This window comes from Lichenostomus cassidix, chromosome 2 (assembly GCF_008360975.1).
Source record: "Lichenostomus cassidix isolate B80296 chromosome 2, HeHo_3.0, whole genome shotgun sequence".
NCBI lineage: Eukaryota > Metazoa > Chordata > Aves > Passeriformes > Meliphagidae > Lichenostomus > Lichenostomus cassidix.
Genome location: NC_139482.1, coordinates 30827456 through 30848599, shown reverse-complemented (window position 1 = coordinate 30848599; position 21144 = coordinate 30827456).

The window sequence follows — 21144 nt, the reverse complement described above, 5'->3', positions numbered from 1 at the left end:
TTGGAGGGGACTGTTACCAACCACTAGAAAAGAGAGTTGTTCTATTTGACTTTTTTTGAGCTGCATTCTGATTCTACTTCATTACAAGTACAACCAGGAGAGGCCTGCGAAGTTTAGTACTGAAACAAAGCAACAGTTTGCTCTGATTTTTTTAAAATTATTTTTTAATGCCATGTAAATGGGGTGGTGTAGCAGGACCTGATTTCCCCACTGGGAATGAGGCAGTGGTTAAGTTACTTGGAAATTTTGGTCCTGATGGAATGGTCTGAGCACCCAGTAAAAAGGGTAATGGAGCAGAGGATAACTTCTAATACTGCTTCTCTGATATCCACCTGAAAAGAGAGCGCTATCAAAATGCTATTGTCTAGGATTTGATGATTTCTTTAGGCACTGGTTGCACCGTCTCGGGGCTGTCTGGCAGTGGGATAGAGGCAGCAACAAAACTCCTACTTCCCCCTAGAAGAAGCATTAGCTTCTGCTGTTCGGGAGCCGCCAGTTTGGATCCAGGCTGTGTGAGAACACACATATTTTCCCTTTCTTTTACCAGCAAAACCCAGCACTTGAAGGCTGAATAGCTCCTTTTAGTAGTGGATTTACTTTTACTAAACCCTTCCAGATAAGGGCATTGAGTTGCTTGATAGGAGCCGGGAACTTGTCTCTGCGTTGTGCAGATCAAGGTAGAGTTAAACTAGTTTGCTGACCTACAGGTCAAACCGGTGTCCATCAACTTACCTTCCAACTGCCTTCAGATGATTGTGGCCATTCCCGTTTGCTCTCTGACCTTTTAAGTCGCTTCCCTTCAAGCTAGTAGCAATGTCTATCGAATTTCGTGTCCTGCTTTACCCATTATTCCGGCTTTTTATTGTCATTTTCTAGTTTAAATTTTCAATAGAGCAGTGATGGGAGATGTGTGGAGCTGAAGTGATTTAAAACACCACTTCATTTCTGCCTGCTGGTAGTGCCTTTCCTGCTAACCTCGGCCTGTGCCTGACGAGACTAAACAGCGATGAAAAGGTGTTGACTTCTCCTCGATTCCAGTCTAGGAATGTGAAAGCAGAAAACAAGAAATGAAATCTCAAATGCTTTATTTGTGGATGCGAAGGCTAATCCAGCCGTCAACACCTTCACAGCTGTAAAGGTGATGGAGTAAGGATACTTGATGCAGTCCAACAAATCTTTCAGTACGAATGGCTGAAAGTAAGTATGCACTTGCCAAAACCTGCCACGTTTCAGTTATGTGCCGTGAAGCGACCTCTGGTTTAGCTTTGCAAAGTAGGAGCTGGGAAAAGGTGTGAACGAGTTAGGCGTGCAGTTGCTCATGCTCTCGCCAGGATTATGATAAAAGAACAAAACTATTTTGCTGTATCAGAATAACCTTATGTTTCTTAGAATAAATCGGGGTCTGCTTTCTCAGCTCACTTCATTACATTTTTTTTTTTAATAAAGATATATTAAAAATTCCTCAACAATTCCACGGAGGAAAGCACATTTTGCCCTATCTGCTTTAAAACGTAGAACACAAACTTTTCACTTGTTGTGGTATCATTTTAAGCAAACTGGCTGTCTTTTTGCTAAAGGATATGGAGAAATTATTACACATCAGGCAAGTGTGTATCGAGAAAAACTGCACTATTTAGGACAATTACTGTGTTTCCTGTTCTATGGTTTTCTAACTGCCACTTGGAATTACTTTTTAAAAAAAGGGATTAGGGAAATAGGGGATAATGGCAAGCAATAGTGCATAGGAGCTTTAGCGGGGCACTCTAAATACAGAGTAATTCCATTTTACACTTGTGGATTTCGAAACAAACTTGGATCCTGCATTACTTCTTGAGAAGAGCACAATTTTCCAAGAAACATATTTATATTGCCTGTGAGGCCCTGTGAGGAGCTGAATAATAGACCAACCTCCCGGGGAGCAATCTTAGTCTTGGCAATCGGAGAATTCTACTTTTCAGGCTGAGCGATACTGCTCTGCAGAGTGCAAAAAGCAGACACGGAGCCCGGACGCTTTCGCAAAGTGTCGGTGTCCCCAGGGCGGTGATGCTGGGAGCAGCCCCTGCAGCCGGCTGGAGCCTCGCGGCTGCCCTGTGGATCGGAGACGCAGAAGGAAGGCGTGTGAGCGTTCAGCCCTTGTTATGGATAGAGAGGTGGTTGGGTGGGAGGGTTCTTTTGAACAGTTTTTGCTTCTGGGGCGATGTTAAGCCGTGCAAGTTTCTTTTGCGGAGCCGAGGAAAGGAATACTTTTTTTTTTTTAAACTTTTTTTTTTTTAAAGTATTATTATTGCCGGCAACATACTTTTCTTTACCCCTGTCCTCATGCCTTGAGACAAGAGGGTATGTATGCGTGTGCCTGTGCACTCGATGCAACCTCCAGCTGTCCCACGCCTTACCAGCTCTCCTTTCGCTGGCAGTAAAGCTGGCCACTCGCACATCCCTGCTGCTGCTGAGCAGAGAGCTCTGCATCTCGCCTGGACTTTTTCCCCATCGCTGCACCGGTGCTTCTTTCGAGAGCGGTTGGCTGCCTGCCTCCCCATGTCTCCCCTTCCCCGTTGTGCCCCGATCCGGACACAGACACACTCGCGCACACGGAGAGCGGCGGCGCGCCGGGGCTGCCGCGGGCTCGCAGCGCCACCCGGCGTGTGCGCCCCGTCGGCAGCGGGACCCCCGAGGGGACCGAGCCGCCCCGGCGGGGCTGCTGGGCTGGGGCGGACGGGGAGCTCTCGAAGGCTGCGCGGAGCTCTGTGTTTGACCCGTGTGGTGCCGGCGGGAGCGGCAGGGAGGCGCGGGGCTGGCCGCCCCCGATGCACCACGCGTCCTCGCACCGGGCGCCGGTGTGTCCTTCAAACTCAGGGTGTTTTAGGCCAAATCACAGCCACTTCTCTCCCCCTGGAGAAAGTGCCCTGCTTTCCCCCAGGCGGCACACCGGGACACTCTTTAGGACGGCGGGTTTATTTTTTCGCAGAGCAAATGGTCCAGAATTCGTTTCTGCGGGCAGATGAGCAGCTCCACGCCTTTACGGGAGAACGAATCTCCGTGAAATCGCCTGGAAATAAATGAGACGGAGAAGGTGCGTGCAGTCCGCCAGGCTCTGCCGAGCATCCATGAGGCGGCTGGACATAGGGCGGCCGGGGGTCCCTGCCTCAGCAGGACAACGTCCTTGTCGCAGATGAAGAGACCCTGGAAATGCTAAAGCAGCCACAGGGGAAGGATTTGGGATTTATTTTAGGTGTTTCAACGCCGAATTCTTTGAAAGCTGATGGGAGGGAGAGGTGACAGGGTGATAAGGGCTTTTGGCTGAGCTGCTAAACTCATTAATGTCGTTGTTTATTGTGGAAAATCCTGTCCCGAGGAGACGCTCCAAAGTACTTTCCTATATTTTATAAATTTAGCTTCTCAGGGAAGCTCGGGCGTTCTCTTCACTGACTTGTGCGTGCGAAAGGCAGAAAGCGACAATTAAAGTTGCTCCACAGTTAATTAACGCTGCTCCCGAGTTGCATTAGAAAGCTCTTTTTTTTTTTTTTTTCCACTCAGAGTGTATATCGTGTTATTAAATTCTTACAGCCCCGTTGGCACCTGGTTTGGGAAGGGCTACCGGGGCAGACGGTAGCCCCGCGGGAGGCACTGGCGGCTGTCCCGGGGCGCGGGGGGCCGGAGCGACACGGTGGCAATGCAGAGGAATGGGCACAGCGGGTAAAGGTGTCCTCTGAAACGAAAGGTGATCGGCAAGGAAAACCCCTTCAGCCCGTAAATAAAGTGTTAAAGTACTATCGCCGCCTGCTTCCCTGCCTCCGATTGCAAGGAGCAGGCGGTCGGATTTTTAACTACACGGAGGAAGAAGTTTTAACACTCAGAACTACGCGGTTTTCCCCTTTTCACTGCTGTCCCTTCTTACACAGCTCTCGAATTTTTAACCCGTTGGTCGCCTTCTCTCCTCTACTCTTCAGAGGTCTGGGATTTTTGTTTTGTTTTGTGGCTTTTTTTTGTTTTGTTTTTGTGGGGGTTTTGTTTTTAGGTTTTTTCATGCTCTGACCTGAAGATCAGACATGGATGCCCGGCAACAGGTATGAAGATTTTCTTCTCCCTTAAAGCAATCGACCTGTTGTGAGGATTCTACCTATCCTTGCAAATCTTGCCTATTGCAAAGAGGTATGGTAGTAATGTTTTCTTCTCAAAGTCGCCAGGTGAGTCCTGTGAACCTCTCTTTCGTCAGGGTAAAGCAGGCAAGCCACAATTATTTGCCAATAGCAATTTTTAGTTTCTCCAGATAAACAAATAACCTATAAAGTGGAATTGCTGAACAGCAAAGGGTTCTATATTTGTTGTGGAATTTAGGTGGACAATGCAAACAGGCTGTCCCAAGGAGGAAATGCCTACCTGGTAATAAGTTTGTACCTGAAATGTCAGTAAGAGCCAGCATCACTGTGTGCTGCGTGTGTTTGCTTTGCTTGCGGTAGTCCAACCATTACCACACTAAGAATGGGGTTTAATTTGCTTATCCATATACATATGAAAGGACAAAGCCAAACGGAGCAAGCACTTGCCAAACGCAGTTTTCAATTGCTTACTGTGCTGAGTGCAGCGGCACACTGCTAACGCTGTACAGCCATTTCTGTGTGAGGACAAACACAGGTCTCATCTTCTAAAGGGGTGCAGAGCAGGACTCCTTTCCTCCAGAGCACTGGTGTCACTCACACGTGCTGTAGCACAGCCCTTGCTCAGCAGCCAGGCAGTTTATCAGCCTCATGCACCAAGCCCAAGATTTCCAGCAGACTTCTGTTTTAATGCTCGCTTTGACACTGGGTCACTTCTACTTTCAATTAAACTCAACAGCCTGTGGGAACAGCTGCAGACTAAACTTACGTCCTGTTTTGCCAAGAACAGAACTTCTAAAAGAATGAATGAAAGAATGAATTGAAAACACATCCAAACAGCATATCTTTATTAAAAAAGAGCTTTCAAAGCTCCGTGAATTCTGAAGTACTTGGATCCTGAAAAAAATTGCTCTCATCAAGGACATCCTTGAACATGTAAGTGCAATATATTTGGTTCTGCTTAATCCTTCTCCCTTCATGACACAGAAACCCAAAAATTCAGTCTGACCTGTTTATGCTCATAAATGAGAAAAGCTTAATTGATGTCAAAATCATGCTGTGGATCTTGTTTCTGTTCTGGAGAGCTACTGTGTATCCAAACACGAGTTCAGTTACAAAACACACTAAGTAAGAGTTCATAACTTTTTATAGACATTAAATCACAACCTGGCTAGAATTCATGCCAGGCCCTGTTAATTTTCACTTGCTGTGACAGACATTAGGTTTCTTCTGACTGTATGAGTCAGGTAAGAAAGATGATGGACTTCTGAGGTGTTAAGTTTCCACATCAGTATCCTCTAATCCATCGTGAGGTAAATGTTACATGGTACGTTGTATTCAGCATCGTAGCATGTCATAGAGAGAGTGTAAAAATCCCTATTTCATATACATCCAAATTGAAATATGGATATGCAGAACAAAAGGTCTTCCTCCTCTCGCCTCAGTGGTTTTTGATCTTAAATGTACAGTAGGCAATGAAATCTTGTTGTCAATAATACGACATAAAATGATTGTGGACAATAGGAGAAGCCATGTTGCCTTCTACAGATAATACACATTTTACAGGTTAGACTTACTTACTTTCAATATTTTTCTACCAAAACTTAACAAAAGATGAAAACTATGAAAAAAACATGGTCAATGTCTTAAATAACAAGTTTTTCATCTGGTAGTATTTATCTATTTTGTTTTGATTTTTTAATTTGGTGGCAAAAAGACATGTTTGTTTTGTAATGTAATTGCTGACCTGCTATCAAAATGCTCATGGGAGAATTAACAAAAGTTAAAAAAACACCCAAAACCTCAAGAAAATATGCACATTGTCACTTCTTTTTTTTGTAAAGGAGTGAGGGAGAGATTCAACAGATAAATATAAATGAAAAAAATTCAGCCTTCTGTAAAATGGTTGGTGAATTGTACTTACTGATTGTGGGCTGAATGCACATCTTACCTGATGCAATATATTTAAATTTACGTGTGTGGATTTTGCCATTTGGTAGCAGAGGAAAATGCACTTCTGATGTCTGGCTTAATTCAAGAAAGTTCTGTTACAAATAGTTTCATAAAATTTATTGTGTTTCTTCAGGCACAGAAGAGATCAGTAGGGAATAGCTACATCTACTAGATACATTTTTGGCACATAACTTAGCCACACCTCCCCTGTTAGCAGCAGTCATCATGATCTCACTACACTTGGTATCCTTCCCTTATGTTTTCTTTGTCAGCTATCATTTCTAGCCCGACTGCAATAACTTCTCTGATAAAATCTGTGTTTAGTCTGTGTTGGACAAATTTTCATTCTCATGAAACACTGTTTTTACTGGGGCCTTGCCTGGGTGAAGACTGAGCTGAAGAATCGATAACATGTCATGATAATGCATCACTTCATGATAATGTGCCTGAGGACACAAGCACGTGGGAGAAGGGAGGATCTTGGTTATGGGCAGGTTTCAAGGCTCATCTTACTGTGGTCTTCCCCTGATGGCATGGGCTTTTCTACGTTATTTCTGTTTTCTGAGGCATAATCTACACTTCCAGAGAGTACAATACCAGCAGAGAAAGTAGGCAAAAATTTTTCACTTTCTGAAAAAAAAAACCAAAAAAGTCAAGATGAAACTCAGTGAAGAGATTAGAAACAGGAAATAGAACACAGACACTTGGCTGCCACCAAACTCAGCAAGCACCTTACTTTACAGGTCCCTGCCTGCCTATGCTACATGCTACATGCTACAGGTGCCCTTCACGCTCTCAGGCTCTACATGGCCACTTCGGTGTCTTATCCTTCTCAGTCCCTTTTGAGCTTGACCCTGTTGACACACTTTGAGGATTCCCTATGTACACTATCAGGATTTAGCTCCCCACACCGTGGACAGGAAACTGCTTTTAATGAATGATGAGAGGAAGGTCAGAGCAGTGTGCCTCCCTTTCCTGTGACTCGCCACTGGCCCAGGACTCAACCAGGTAGGGCTTCCAAGTAGTCAGATCAGAGGTGTCCAAGCTGAGAAGTGAGCAGAATTTCAGTCACATTGCCTCCGGGCGCTGTCTAACTGCTCAATGCACACTGACAAACTAAGCATTTGCTCCAGAGATCAAATGATGTGTGGTTTCTCTTGTATTTCTGCCAAACAACAAAGAGATCTGTATCTCAACAGAGATGTAAATGCTGATGAAAGCTTCTTCTGAAATGGGAGCAGTAACGAAAACTGCCGGGCTGGAGAGATACTCCAACATGTTACAAGACATGAGGTTGGCCTTCTGTTTAATTGGAATACAGTAATAAACTCCACTACCTAGCTGCTTATTTTCTTAATTTTTGGTAAGCTAATTTGCACCTTTCAAAAGTCAACAGATACAAGAGTTCCTGTTAGGAGAGGTACAGAGGCAGACTGGTGGTTTGATCATATGAGAATTGTTTCCATAAGAAATCACTTCAAACTACAGACAAATTTATTTCCACATGTGCACACTGGCAAACAATATACTGTTTATCAGAGTTATCTTTACATTTTTTGACTAATACAAGGATATGTCCCTAGTATGACTAGAGACTGCCTGTTTTCTTGAGGTTGTGTTTATTTTTGACGAGTACCTTTACTGTTACATAAAACTGATTTGTGTTACTGAGGCTGTAGGATGGATTGCTCTAATAAGTGAAATTCAGAAGGGAATTGTAGCACACTTAACTCAGACTTATATACTAATTAATTAACAAAAGACCATTCAATTCAGAATCTGATACAAATAGGCTTGCAGACTAAAGTCGCTGAGTTGCAGATTACTTTTCTTAAGATGTACTGCCTTACAACCTGGTTTTACAGGAAAAATTCTGGAATACTTTTTGTTTGATAAAGTTAAGTCACTGATTTTCCCTGAGCATAAGCACCTTGGATTTCACTTTGATGGTAAAACATCTCACATACTGCAAGTCCTGCCACCAGGACCAGTTGCATTCCTCCCAGGTTGTGGGAAGTTGGGAGGATAAAACCTGTATTGTAATGACATTCTGTATCACAGGACTCCAGCAGTTGTGGAAAGCAGTATATTTAGGATGGATTTAGGACTGTTGAAAAGAAACTCTTTCCCACTGTGTAAGGAGCAGCTCTGATCTTTCTTCCAAGACTGGAAGACTTAAAGCGGCAACATGAAGTACACATTTATGTGGAAGAGAAATGGAGATATGCAGGACACTTCAAAATTCAACTGGAACGTTATGTGTCTAAATATACAAATCCTCTTGTCTATGGAGCTCTGCCAACACAGGGAGTTAGGACCTTCACAATAAATCTGAACAGTCAGAGGCTTGGTTAAACCGGCAGGAGGAAGGGGTGCTGGTGGATGGCCATGCCTGCTCTCACAAGGGTGGTGCTGGTGGGCACACAAAAAGGCACTGCAGTTGTGCCTCCAGGCATAAAGTGGCTCTTTGTAGCCAAATGAGTGACATGCTGAGGGAAGGAGTCTCAGTCACACATGCTTGTTGCATAATCGTCAAATATGCCTGTAATACAATTCTGTCAGAGGCAATTTTCACTTCCACATGGTTGCCTTGGGAAGCCTTCCTTTCCTAGGCTGAATTGCAACTATCAAATCTCAGTTGCTTTGGCTGAAAAAATACTATGGAATGATGCCTTTTCATTGAAATGGATTATTTCACACTGTGTTGTAATGAAAGTGAAATCTAAATTAGGAAAACTGTCTTCACCAAGTTATGAACCTGGTAATTTTTATGAGAAGACAGGTCTTACTTTGCTTTATTTGCAAAACCATTTTGAGAGGGTTTTCACATTTTCAGAGTACTTTCCACAAAAAAGTGCCAACTTTTTCTTCCTGAAATTAAAATTAAAAATAGAGCTGAAGCAGCTAGCTAAAAATCATAAGTGAAGTCTGTAACAATATATAGATTTTTTTCCCTTCCTATGTTTTTGACATAAAAAAGTTCTCTAATTGCTAATTAGATTTATTATTAGCATGGGAAGAGTGCATGAAAACTTCAGTCAGCATTGCAGGTCTTGTACTGGGTGCTCAGGTCAATACTTGTCCTGTCGACTGAAAGATAAATAGTATGTTTTCATAGGATGATAGGCTAGACTGCCTCTCTCTGGCAAAGATCATGTGGAAGTAACACTATCACAGCAAGTGTCTACTTGAGGTTTTGCAAAAAAAAACCCCAAACACCTTCCCTATAGGCATATTCACAGTTTGTTTCCTAAAGCATCTGAGACAAGTCAAAACAAGTGAGCAGGACAGGAGGGTGGAGGGCCCAGGTGAGCAGCAGTATCTACATGCAGGGTACATAAGTAGCTCTCCCAGCTGAAGGTTCACAGCTGCTCCATGGTTTAAGCTTTTCCAGATTCCAAACTACAAATTGGATATTTCCAGCTAGACCACCAAATTACTAAACTGTGTTGCACAAGAAAAATATTCAGCATTATTCAAACTAGTAGCAAAACCCTCTTGACATTCTCAGTTTATACCCAAGGAAGAGGAACACTTCCCATACCAAAGTGATGGATGAACAGAAGACCTGACACATAAGGCATCCTGAAGGGGACAATCCAGGTAATTGGAATTCAGAGAAAGATAACTCTCCTACAGTAAAAAAAAAAAAAAAAAAAAATAGAGCAAGATGAAGTATTGTAAGTTTAGACATAAAAAATCGAAAGGGGAAGTATTATAAGTTTATCTTTAACAAACACAATTTGTCTGTTTGAAGATGTGACTCTAGCCTGTCTCTCACTATTCTTCCTTTTACTCTATTCCATCCTCTCTCCCATTTTCCTCTTGAAAGAATAGTCTGGTTTGCAGTTTGTTTGTTTTGTCACTCCAAGTTTTTACCGGACAGTCTCCTGCCCAACGTGTCTGGTGGTCTGCCCTTCGCTCTGCACTGACTGCTCTCTTGCTGCTACCCTGGTCTGAGAAAGTTCACACAAATAGAAAACAACAGATCTTTGTCAATAAATGCACACATAAATAACAGTGTGGAAGCTTAGGTACAGAAATGGATGTTGGAATATGGGAGGAAAGAAAAGGGCAGCTGAAAGGATCTGTAAAGGTGGTCCAAAAAGTAGGAGATAAGTCATGGGAAACTGTGGTAATGCCTGCCTCCAGTGTGTAAGGGCAGAGGGCTTGAATTTGAAAGTTGAAGACATCTAGTAGTAATTCACAGAATCATGTAGCAACGTGGGTTTTAGGATTCCATGTGCTCCTTTGTTCCTCTGCTCTGTATACCATTGGTTCATTTTGAAATATGCTCTGCTGTACCCCGAAATCTATTGGTGGGTTCCCTATGCCTGTCTTCCCTTCAGACTCCCCGGGACTGGCTCAAGGGGAGACAGTCCCTCCCCTTCCTTTCCCTTTATAAGGTGATGTTCAGATTGCTCGAGGTCTTGCATCTCTGGGCTGCTAGCATCTGCTACCTGCCTTGTCTCCCTTCCCCCTTCTCCTTCCCTGTGACCCTTTCCCCATTACCCCAAATAAACCTCTAGCAGAACAGAGATGCAGTCCAGTTCTTCCTTCGTATCACTATTTTCCTGCTTGAATTGACGCGGTTAGAAGACTGCCGCCATGCCACAGAACCTCGGGGGCCGCCCGCCTGGATCCGGTGGGATTTACACGAACCAGAGACCCGGTCCGGGGGGGAACCGGCCTGTGCTGCCCTCCCGGACCATGATACAACAGAATCATAGAATGGTTTGTGTTGCAAGGGACATTAAAGATAATCTAGTTCTAACTCCCTGCCATTGGCAAGGGCACATCTCACTAGACCAAGTGGCTCAAAGATGCTTCCAGCCTGGTCTTTAACACCTCCAGGGATGGGCACCCAAAACATGTCTGGGAAACCTGTTCCAGGGTCTCACTACCTTCATTTGAAATGAAGATATTTTTACAAACCCTGTCTTGTTCAAGACACTTACTTCTATCTTGGGAAAGAGGAGAATAAGGGGTTACACCTGAAGTAATTGTATGGAAAACAGAAATATAAAAAGGAAAGGCTCTTGTGATCCTTCAAATTTCATTGTCTGCGAACTTGGCTGAAATGAACCGAGTTTAGACTCCAGGCTGCAAAATTTTAACTGTGATGATTACTACTCATTTGAATTAAAATAACAATTTTCTCGAATCATCAAAATGGCTACAGTAAAATTCTTGCTAGTGTAAACTCTTTAACCACTTTTTTTTTTAAAGGATATTAAATGTAGTCTAGGCAGAAATTAGTTTAAGGAACTCCCTGGTACATATTTTGAAGGTAATCACAGCACTCCTCTAAAATGAGTTTACTATCTCTGACTCAATGTAGATAAGCCATCAAGCTACAAAATTGCAAAATTATTTGACTGCTGGAGGCTGTAGGAAACTCTAATCTGTATTTGACATTTCAAACTCTGTGAGAGCTAGAAGAGGCTGACTCTGAACTCACAGATCTGTTCCAGTGAGGCCCACCATCAGCTCATGCTGAGATATTTTTTAGATAGCTAGGTTTGGGTGGGTTATTAATGCATTCTTAGATGTTTGCATAATAAATTTGAAATGTGCTTAATTTATTCCTTTATCATTTGGTGAAAATACGAAGTTTGAGAAAAATAATTTTTTGACCAGTTTTGCTGACTCATTAATTTAATTAATCAAAATATTTTTTTAAAAAAATCAAATGCTGACTTCTGCAGAACTTTGTTTTAGTGTCAGTGAAGGATCATGTTTAGCCTTTTTTTCAAACCTGATTCATGGCCCACTGAAATTTATAGGAGCTATTCATTAACTATAATGAGCTTTGAAATGGGTCCCTTGTGAAACAGACTGCTCAGATGAGAACAGATGCAATCATATTTGGATTTTTAAACCGTACAGCCTGAATCTGAATTGTTTGTGTTCAAGTCAAAGTGTGCTGACTTAGAAGAAGAGATAATTGTTAACAGTTAGATGTATCTGCCTACTAACTTGTACTGATTGCTCTGCCATGAATTTGTCGTGCTAACAGATGCATAAATGGAATTCTGAAAGGGTTTGCCCTGGCTGTGTTATATTCAATATTTTCATTAATGACCTACATGGGAAGAAGAGCATGCTTATTAAATTTCCAGAAAATGTCAAGTTGAGAAAGACTGGATGCCGGAGGACAGGATTAGAATTCAAAATTACCTTGACTAACTGGATAATTTCCCTTAAAAAATAGGGCAATATTCAATAAGAACAAGTTCTAGGAACTAAACTGAGCAGGGAGTCACCAGTTGCAACAATGTCTTGCTGTTGCAAAACACCCTCCTGACACACACTAGGCAGGAATACAGATTACAGAGCGTGGCAAATAATCCTGCTCTGCTCAGCACTGCAAATGCCTCAGCTAGAGTATGAAACCTTGCTTTGGGCAAAAGACTTCATTAAGGGTAAGTGCCAGCTGGAAAATATCCAGCAGAAAACCATGAACAGCAAAGATGATTTAGGTTAGATATCAGGACAAAGCAGTCCTTTCAACGAGGAGAGTGAAGAAGAAGTTGCTGATGGTTAGGAATTGTCAGCACTGAATACCTGTTTGTATCCCAGAAAGATGAAGGTCTGCTTTAGACACTCCACCTGCAAGTCTAACAAAGCCTTTAAGTGACATTGATCTGTGTTTATTCTAGGCTTTGTACATTGTAATGTGAATTGGTTACGGTTCAGCAAATGTTTTTAGAAGATAAGTCTGCCCTAAACTCAGAAGTGGGTCATGTCTGGCATAGGATGTTTAGAAGTGCCTCAGTTATCAATACATATGTATTTCAGCTAAGATTATTCTACATTCAAAAGATGCACAGATTATTTATACACAAATTTTTTAAAGATCCTTAGTGCTTCAACAGATCTGAAAATGCATTTCTAATTTCTCAACCCATGGCTAAGTCATAATCAGACTGATTAATAATAAAGTATTTCCCACTGCCATTTCCTCCTCTGTGTGACTTCAGTAATTCCATGGGTCACACAATAAATGTAAACCAAAAACCCTACCATTTTCCTAATAATTGTAGTAATGATCTTTATTGAACTGGGTGCACTGAAGGATTCAACATCACAAGAGATTGAAACTCGAGCACTTAGGCAGCCTGTTTTTCAGATGGTTTGTCCAGTTTGTCAAGGCTACATGTTTTATTAACGCTTCTTGATCTTTTGGTATACGCTTGGTAGCTGTGGGATTATGTGCATGTCTAGGAGAGTAAGTAGTTTTCTATTATGGGTTGACATTTCCTATTCTGGGCATTTAGCTCTGCAGGATACTTCATCAGAACCAGTAAAAAGATATTTCCTCCAGGAAATAAGCAGAAGGAAACGATGAAACTTTATTGTTGCTATAAGCTGAAAACTGACTGATAAAACCAGTAAAAAACTCTTTTCCTTTCCAATTGTCCCTTAAAGAGGCCAAATTTAACCTTGAGTTAGTGCACCTACACTTACTCTATATTACCACAATATGCACTAACTACATTGACAATTACCTTATAATTTAGCTACAACTGTGAAAAAGAAAATACAGATCAAGAAAAGAGATTGTGAAGAATGAAAATTTATCATAATCCTCAAGCTTCTCTGTAAAATGTCATTATCATAACAAATATTTTTTATCAGATTTGCTCCTTATTAGATTTTTTTGCATCCTTTGTTCTTAAGGCGCTTTTAAGTTTGAACTGGTTAGCAGTAATACAGATGCACACAAATAGAAATTGAAGCATGGGATACAAACATTTAAGAAATCCAGGGACAGACAATTCAGGAGCAGAACACAAATCTCTAAAAGCCACCTCTAGCAGTTTAAATTGGGACTGAAAATGGTTAAAGCAAGAAATAGTAAGTTAAATTGGAGCTGAGTTGTGATGCAGTCTGAAACCAGAACAAACTATTTTACAGATTTTAATTTGTTTAATTTGATCTTCCAAATCAGGTCCATCACTACAATCCTTAGCATCAAGAGCTCAGTTTAATGATTTAAACCTCCTCTTACAAAAATTAGCATAAAAACTAGAACAACAATTTAAGATTATATAGCTAATTAATTTTATCTGTCACTGTTAGTTCCAAGGGAGTCTGCTCAGTTGTGTATTTTATGGAGGAGGAAAAGAAGGAGTAAGCACTTGAGTGAAAAGATGAAAAATTGTCTGCAGCCACATTCATATTCAGCTCAATGTAAAAAGTGTGTATTTATTCTCTGAAGGCAAGAATACTGATCAGGTTGAAAGACTTCTGGTCCTAAACAGGACTTATATACTATGGAAAAAAGCCTGTAAATCCAGCAGGTCAGACAACACCCTTTTGATGCTAAATGCTCTTTCTTTTTTTCCTTCCCCTTCTGACAGCTCATTTCTAAAGAAGACCTCAAGCTACTGATGTTTTATGGCAATGTTTGTGCATTTGCTAAATTAAAATATGCTTCATGTCTTGCCATTACTGCTGGTGAATTCTTATTATTTTTTCATTGGTAATGAGAAGAACAACTGTGCTTAGTGCTGGCGATGGTTGGTAAGTAGTCACAATGCAGGTCCTTCTGTTCTGGGCACAGGTGGGAGCTGGTTCCACCATCTGAAGAAAAGTAAGAGAAGTTATAATGTGTCTACACAGTCCAGCAAAAAGTGAAATGGGTTTGGAAGCCCCTGAAGGCAGCTCTGGATGTGCAAATTCTCTTGAATTAGGATGGATAGGATCAATTTCTATGAGCCTGCAAGGCATCTCTGTGTAACATCTGTCATTGACTAGCTAAGAAAAGAGTGTGCTTTTGTAGGTCTGCTTCACTGGATAGGCTGCACACATTTGGAATTGCAGTATAATCCCTCTCACATGAGATAACCCTCTGCTGGCAAAACCTGGTTCTGTATTGAATCTTCCACCACAGGGATGGGAAGAGCACAGGCTACTTCTTGAAGTTGAGTCTAATGACCCAAATCAGTTGAGTTTGATTTGAAGAGTCAATGTCTAATTCAAATAAAACAGGGATTCAAATTCAAATTCAAATTCAATTCTAATTCAAATAAATGGGGATCTACAGAGCATTGAGAGGGCTCTAAAACAAAACACTATATGAGATGAAGATAGTCCTTCATATCCTAGGATATATTGTAAAGCACCAAACAGGCCTCCTTGCTCTTTCCCCTAAGGTTAAGCAGCTGTGTTGTCTCTGTGTTGCAACTTCATCAATTATGTGTTATGAACATCAGGTCTGAATTTTCAAGTTATGGGCAAAACTTGAAGGGTTTGTCTACCCAGTGAAATTTACTGCCAGAACTACAACTGTCTTCATGGATACACTTAGACCTTCCATCCCCATAGGGAATTACAGTGGTATAGTTAAGCGGGTAAATATTCCTATTTAGACAGGTCCAGACATCTCAAGAAACACTGCTAAATTAAATATTTCTCCTGGGGGAGTAGTAGATATATGCATGCATACTTTCATCAGGTTCTGGTTATACCTACACACACAACAAACAAGTTTAAGAGAAAACTACCTTCAGTTGTGTTACAAGGATGTTTTTTTGTGCCATTTCCACCTCAGCCCAGCTTTGAGCAGCACTATTCTCTGTGACCCTGGCCCAAAGTTTGTGAAACTCTTAGAGGAAACCGGCAAATCTTTTTTCTCCCAGAAAACCTAAGCCTAAACTGTGCAGTAAAGTTGTTAGAAGTGCAGGTTTAAATATGAGTAACTATTTACTGAAAGCTATTCTACCTTTTCTGCTGGAGTAGGACTGGAATCTGGCTATAATCCCATTCTCCTGTTTTTCATCTTAGATGTATGTTGGAGAAATAGTTATGTTTTTCTACACCACATATGTACTGACAGAGTAACTTTAGACCAATGACAGAAGATGCATTAAAATTACTTTTGGTATCCCACTTCTAAGTACATTCTCAAGGATAGCAACTTATCTCACTGAGAGCCACAGGATTTTTTTTTGTTTGTTTGTTTAGACCCTCTTGTAAAATGTAAGGTATAAGAAGCACACATAGGTCCATGTGTCATCAGAAACTATGAATAAAGTGAATTCTCTATGTGAATTTAGGCTTAAGTATCTTGAGTAGAAACTAGAAGAGGGCTATCCACCCAAGAAAATCTTTCAAGTGTCAGGGTTGGACCACACACCAATTCACACCTTGATCTCTGTCATCTACTCATGCGAAGATCAGAAATCCTTGGGCCAGAAATCTGGCTCTCAAGGTGTTAACTACTGAAATCACCTTCTGGAGCTTCTTGATGCTAAGCAAACTGATGACTGTCTTTTACTGGCTTTTGCTGGATTTTAAAGGCTTTGGGCATGTACCAGTTAAACTATATTTTTAAGATTTAAATGCCTGTCTTCGTCCGAACAAAACCCCAAAATACTCAGAAATTCTCCTGTATATATTCTGGAAAATAAAAAAAGAAGTTTGCATAATATGATTTGTACACAAGAATAATTTGAACAATTGCAATATCCTGCGCCCAAATAAACTCTAAAACATCGAAGCATATGCTATGAAAGAAGGCAGTGAAATATCTACTTGTATGAAAGTGGCTGTTAACAGGCTTCAACAAGGTCTAGGGTGTTTTTAAAAAATTCCTGAGCACTTAGTTTCAACAGCTCTTAACATCCTGGGCTTTGGTTTGCTTTTATGACAATGGCTGTAATTTCTCTCCATTCAAGGACATTGGTAAAGGGGTGAAAACACAGTAAAGAATTACCAATTTGGGAAACATTTCGTGGTTATGTAAGAAATGTTAGACATGTAGCAACCTTAAACACACAAAATTACAATAAAAACATAAGCATCTAAAAACCAGAAGGGAAGAACAAACAAACTCAGGAAAACTATTTTCAAAGAGAAGTAAGCATGGAACTTGCACCAAGACCCTGCATTTGCCCTGCAGTGTTTTAGCTGAACACGTGTCTGAATAAGGAACTAAGGTAATAACCAGACATAGCTGTGGGGTGACAGTAGGGAGACATAAGAAACTTGGGGACCAGTTGTTACCCACTTTGTACTTCCACTGTGTCAAGGTTAGAAATTAGCGTTTCCATCTGGAGTATTCACACTGGATCAAATTAATCCTGTTGTCTTTGTCTTTTCCCTTTTCTTTTACACTGCTAAGGAACTCTGTACATTTTTATGCAAGACCTCAAAAATTATGTTTTTCAAGATTTATTTTTTTATGTTAGGGCTTTACTGTGAAAAAACACACAAGGTTTTTTTTTTTTTTTCTTTTCTGTAGAGAAGGCAGGGAAGAGTGGATGTTGAAAAACAGTTGTCTGTGTGCCTGCCAAGAAAATCTGGCATGATAATATGATTTTCTGTGTTGGATATCAGCAGTAAGAAATGCAAGAATAGTCCTGCTATATCCCCTGGTGAAGTGGAACACTTACGAGGACAGGAAGGTTCACAGGATGAGAGGATGTGAACACAAGGGGGTGAAAGAAGTTTCCAAATTCCAAAGCTATGGCAGTTGCTGAAGTTGAACCACCCTTTACTAAATCTTCATCATCCTCCCTGACATAGAGCATAAAAGCAGCATTTCATTTCCACTTATATCAACTGGACTTATTCCTCAGTAAAATTGGACCCACACTGACATGGTGGCAGTTTATCTGTCTTATGTGATACAAACAGGGATACTATAATTGGTGTCTGTGGGTTCGTGGTGAAGCAGAACAAAATAACAGCTTTCCTCCTCTTAATCTGCAACTTGCTGATAGTAATTTTAAAGATAGATAAGGAAAAATAAAGCCTGTTTTCTTACAGGTTACAATATTAAACTTCACTGTGTTAATAATAAGTAACAGCAGTAATCACCTTTCCTGCAAAGCCCTTGAGATTAGACAGTAGTTCTCTTTGCACAGCTGTGACATTAGTTAGATAAATCAATGAAACCATCAGTACAGCAAATTGCAGTCTTCTACAGGGCAACAGAAGAGAAGCACTTTTCCCTCATCCACAGGTGATAATACGTCCAATTTCAACTTGAAGAGACAAGCCTTCTAGAATGAGGATATCTGAGTGACATAGATGCACAAAGGAAATGTCACAGAGCTCTAAACTTCCATCAAATGTACCCTTTGAGATGCGATCAACAATGCTTACGTGATACTTTATGTTCTGAAAATAATAATTTCCTTTAGTCATTTGTCTTAAAATGCTCACGTTGGATTAAGAATCTATTGTAGACCTACGTTAGGTAGCTCCATCATACTCGGATGCCCTGAAGTATTACATTCACCACAAGATTTCTGCAATATCCCTGAAAGGCTGATGTGGGTGTAATGGTGACTAACTATTCTGAATAACCCTTATTAGCTGTTCTTCAGTTTCATTCTGCTATAATCAGTCTTTAATTTTAGGTCTGAAGCTGTATTCTTAACACTTACAGGAAAAGAATTTGTTGAGTGTTTGCATGGAAAATAATGGCAAACTTGACCATATATGTCTACTTGTAGGGGAATGTGTGATGTCCTTCCCAAACAAAACAATTTTAAAACACTCAAATAGGATGCAATTATATAGCTACACCAGCCCCTGGGCCCTGAAACTCTTAAGATTTAAATACCACAGTATTCATTTGAGGTCTGAGTGCTTGTCATCTATGATTGCTGGAAAATTGTTCCAGGACATGGTGACTCTGCTATCTTTCAATATAATGTGGTATTATCAGGTGTTCTTGTCACCAATAAAACTGCAGCATGAATAAGGGTTGTATACTGTACTGTACTACTGTAAGTGTAATTAAAACACCTACTTCAGTTAAATCATGCTTAATCTGAGCTTAATTTTTATAGATTATAAACTAGCTGTGAAAAAGGTCATATTTTCTGTTTTTTGAAGAGGACAGTGGGATACAATAATTTTTCATTAGGCTATTTCTGTTTTATGTTGCTGATTTCTGCAACAAAGAAATTTTTACATCACAAAAAAAATTTGAAAATTTCCATTTTTTCATCATCTGATTTTTAACAGCAAAGTTCATAACATGTCTAGCACACTGGGTGTTTTTTTGTCTTGCCTGATCTTGGAACAGTCCTTATTTCATTTGATTTTCTATAGTTAAAGAATTCATGGGAAAAATAGATGATTTTATGAATGGGAGGAAAACTCAGTATTACTTTAAAAGGATTACCACATGTACTGCAGCTACTTTGAAGAACTAGGTAGAAAAGGAGATAGAGAAGTAAGCAGGGCATCTCACAGTAATGCAAAATAACAAATAAAAGGAGCTCTCCTGAGTGGTTTATGACTGTGCATCAAGTATTTTTTTGTGTCTCAGACAACTTCTCTGTAGATTCTGACTCTTGTCAGTGACTGAAACAACAGTGACCACTTGTTTCTGCATTAACCCCATTTGAAGAAAGAAAGTATCAAGGCATCATCTCTGAGACACTGAGCTCTAAGGTAGACCAGCAGAACAGCATTATTTTGGGTTAGACACCAAAGTTTCAGAGTAAATTGAATTTTTAGGCTGCATGCAGAACAAAATCAAGCTCTTCCACCAAAAATACTGCAGAGCAGATAAGATTAGAAATAAAAATGACTCTAAATAATTATTTTTACCCTCTAAACCCTTAAAATGAGGCAAAGAAGGGAAATGAGTCTTCCATAGTCCAAGAAATTTCCTTATTTTCCAGTTAAAGTGCCACTCAGTTCTTTTGTATCTTGTAGTTTAATGAAAACTGACACTTTTTGATATAATAATATATTTTGGCAAAAAACACTGCTATATTTTTTAAAAGGAAACATGAAATTACATTGTTAAAATGTGCCTTTGAAGAGAATTCAGAAAGCAGAAATATTAAAAATGCCTTTGTTCCCTTGTTTTTCTTCTGTTTTTGAATGTGTAGGAGTCAAGGGGATTATTTTGCCTTTTCAAACAAAATACAGAAAGGTAAGTTCATCAAACAGCTAGATTTGCCTCTGATTCATATGGAATTTGGCAGTGTGTAGGCTTAAATGGACTAAAGATATTAGGGATATTACATACCCAGCTGTCCTCCTACAGAAGAAAGCAACATTACACTGTAGCCCTTCTCCATATATGCCTTGTGTTATGTGAAGCTCATTCAAAATATCTGCCAAATCCACCTGCTGCCTGAACTCTGCTTCCCAGCAGCCACCTGATGCTGTGCTGCTTGTGAGCTCTATATGTGATTCTATTTGAATGTCTGACTTAAAAACCACCCCACAGCAGTCAGACTTATGTGTTAGAACCTTGTTTTTGCATATTTTCTCATTTTCCCAGTACACACTTAATCCAATATACTGTATTACAGTTCTGGTGCACTCAGCACAAGAAGGACATGGAACTGTTGGAGCAAGTCCAGAGGAGGGCCATGGAGTCTATAAGAGGATGGGAGTGTTTCCCCTACAAAGACAGGCTGAGAAAGTTGGGGCTGTTAGACTGGATATGAGAAGGTTGTGTAGAGATCTCATAGCAACCTTCCAGTATCTGAAGGGTTCTACAGGGAAGCTTGAGAGAGACTCTTGGTAAGAACTGTAGTGATAGGACAAGGGGCAATGACTTCTAACTGAGAATAGGTTTAGATTAGATGTTTGTTAGGAAGAAATTCTTTGCTATGACTTTGTTCCAGTGGTGAGACACTGGAACAGGTTGCCCAGGGAAGTTGTGGATGCCCCATCCCTGGCAGTCTTCAAGGCCAGGCTGAATGAGGCTCTGAGCAAGGTTGTCTAATGGAAGGCATCCCTGCCCATAGCAGGGGAGGTGAAGCTAGATTATATTTGAAGTTCCTTACACCCCAAACCATTCTATAATTTCATGATTATATGATTATGTTAAACTCTTGATGGGGACCCCAAAACTGAGCACTGCTCTCTAAGAGTGGCCTTACAAGTGCTGTATAGATTTTCTCTAACTGGTGCAGTACTCTAGATAATGTCCAGCATGTGATTAGTCTTCATCACCAATTTACCATCCACCAAGATCTCTCAGGTCCTTCTCTACAAAGTTAATCTCCAGCCAGTCAACTCCCAAACTCTCCTGCTACACTGCATTACTTTTGTCCCAAGTATGGTGTCCTCATGAGGTTTCTGTCAGCCCATTTCTTCAACCTGTCTT